This window comes from Glycine max, chromosome 5 (genome assembly GCF_000004515.6).
Source record: "Glycine max cultivar Williams 82 chromosome 5, Glycine_max_v4.0, whole genome shotgun sequence".
NCBI classification, from domain to species: Eukaryota; Viridiplantae; Streptophyta; class Magnoliopsida; order Fabales; family Fabaceae; genus Glycine; species Glycine max.
In genome coordinates, this window is record NC_038241.2 from 33,533,737 (window position 1) to 33,536,748 (window position 3,012).

Below are 3,012 nucleotides of genomic sequence, written 5' to 3' on the forward strand. Positions count from 1 at the left end.
TTTGCAAAGAAAGAGAACAGAATAAATAAATAATAAAGCAATGAGATACATATTTTTATAGTCTACTTTAATTTAAAAGTTTCATTTTTTTTTTCACACTATCGATATCCTAGTGTTTCTTTTCATTTTAACCAAGTGATCAGTACATAGCATTCATTGCTAAGACAGATTGAATAATAACTTTTGAGATTCTAGTCTAACTAGCATAAAATCATACAGAACTATATATATATATATATATATATATATATATATATATATAGTCCTGAAACCGCTTAACTTTTTCTACGTTCTACCCTTATACCCAACTCATTGTGTTAAAACTTTGCAAGTTGAAGGTAAAAAGATTGAGAATTTCTCGTAAGATTCTCTGTCTCTCCTAACACATCAAAACAAGTGTGCTGAGGTGAGAATCTTTTTTATGGTGCCAGTAACCAGGGTGTTGCAGCAATGCTCATTAATGTCAGAACCGACACCCCTGCATCCTACTTTTGCTAAAGGCTGCTATAGACAACAACACTCGGTAAAAGGCCCTTGACATTTCACATTTGTGACCCAACTTTTCACAAATTATAAAACAAAATCAAATATGAAAGGCCCAAATCTGATTCTCTTTTTTCTTTTTCACCATTTCATAATGCATGCAATCCTATATCTATTATTGAAGCCACTAATAAGGTGCCACCAAGCATTGCAATGCATGCGACTTCATACATGAATAATAAGCAATAATTTCCATGCACGTTTCCAACAAGAAAATGACCTTTAGAGGATAGTATTTAATTATAAGATTCAGGAGACAAGAGTAGAACATTTATATGACTGACCAAAGAATAAAGAGTAGAACATTTATATGATACTATTAATTTCTAGTGTTATACAAGATGATATTCAGGAATCAGATAACTAAGTTTAAAACCAAGGTAAATATGATGACATGTAGATCTTTTGGCCATGATGAACATGAACTTGGGTTGCTACCGTACCAGCAAAATAATTATTATCATTTCTCTGTCGCGTGTTCAAACAAGAAGGGATTTCCAAGTATGAAGAGAGGTTCTTCTTCTTTGACTGATCACTGATGCAGAGTTCACTGTTTCCTCTTAAATCCAACATTTTGCCTAACTTTTGAATGAAGTCACCAGGTAGCTCTAGAACCCCACTCAGCTTGTTGTGGCTGATATTCTGTTGATCTAGGCTTGGAAGTGAACCCAAATTTGGTGGAACTTGTCCACTAAGGCTATTGTTACCTAAGGAGGGAGGCTGTAAGATTTTTCAAAAAAGAGAAAGAGTAGGGTATGGAGCCTGTTAATCCACACCCTGATAAACTCAATGATTTGAGCTTCCTAAGCTTCCCTATGAACTGGGGTATCCCTCCCTATGAGTAAATATTCTAAAAGCTCTAAACTTGAGAAGGTTTCACTAATAGGCCCTACAATAAAATTATGACTCAAATCAAGCCAGACCTTGAGTTTTCCTATATCAGGAGGAATGTTTCCACTGAGCATGTTAGAGTGCAAATCCAGCTTCTGGAGAAGTTGAAGCTGTTCAAGAGAATAAAGCAAAACCCCTTCAATTGCATTGCAACTTAGGTCCAATATGGTCATTCTTTATAGACCTCCAATTTCCATTGGGATTTGACCACTCAAGTTGTTATAACTAAGGTCAAGTTGCTCTAGACTAACCAAACCACCAATCTGGCTTGGAATGTTTCCTTGTAAGCTGTTCTAGGAAAAGCTCAGGACCCTAAGACCAGTAACACCTCCCAAACTAGTAGGTATGTCACCACAGAGAGAAGGGTTATTCTCCAAAGCTAAGTGCTCTAGGGAAGTGAAAGGACCAAAGAGAGTTTTGGGAAGAATGACTGGTGAAGCACCAAAACAGTCAAATATTGAAAGGGTTTTTATATACTTGAGTTTCATCAAGGACTGTGACAGATAAGCTGAGGGTTTGCAAGGTTGGAATGGGAAGACTATATCAGCACCAATGTGGATTTTTGTGACATGAAAAATTGGTTGGTTACTATTGCTAAGTTCACACTCAACACCTGGCCATGGAGTATCAGTACATGGCTGTGGATGTGTTTGGGCCCTGTAAGGGTCTTCCAGAAGAGCACCCATCACTTCAAACAATCCCAACATTCCTCCTCTTCCATTATCATGTGCCCCTTGTGTAAACTATTTCCCATTGACATCATTTCGCCAGCAAACATTAGGAACCAAAGAAGAATAAGAGACATGGATGCCATTAATTTGAGACACTCCCTAGCTACTTCCAAATTCCAATAACTCACAAATGGAATTGCAAAAACTGGATTTAGAGGTACTGAAAAGGTCTTGCTCCTCTTTCCCTATTTAAGCTCGCTTGAATAATGGTGGTGGTGTTGATGAAAAAGGAGAAGAATGTAAAGGTAACTCAAGATTCTCATTTTTGAGTCAGCTGTGAAGGCTGCAAAGAAAAATCAAAGCTGTTGTTACCTCTCCCAAGATTGTGTTGAGTGTGAGTATGACTGTTAGTTTGCATGGAAAAGGGTGTGAGATGAAATAGGTAGCAATTGTTGGACTATTATAAACGCCAATGTAATTTGCCATAAGTGTCAAATTGCTAATTTATAAGATAGAAATTATATTTGTGAAGTGCATTTGTATAATTTTTTATATATAACAATATAAATAAAGTAATTGATTTATTAAAAAAAACATTATAGAAATATTATATGTAATTAAACTGTTGCAACCATGAGAGATGACACTGAGAGCCTTGGACAAAGTAATAAAGCCGGTACAAAACAGGGATCATCTAAAAAGACAGACCTTTTCACCTATATCCATAAGTTTTGCATCTCTTCTTTCACTTCACTTACTCAGTTTGATTGACAGTATTGTTAACTAGCCTGTACTATTATGGTGTCCTTTCCTGTTTTCATTCTTATAAGGTGGGATTTTTTACCTATCTATACATTCTCTCTCATAAAAATACTTAAACACCAGTTTGCTTTTCTTTTTTAAGGAA

At 35.9% G+C, this 3,012-nt stretch overlaps 1 pseudogene; it reads right to left on the minus strand.

Annotated features, from left to right (window-relative positions):
• Positions 1 to 753: 753 nt before the first annotated feature.
• LOC100816281 (receptor like protein 29-like) lies at positions 754 to 2,557 on the minus strand (annotated as a pseudogene).
• Between the last annotated feature and the right edge of the window lie 455 nt (positions 2,558 to 3,012).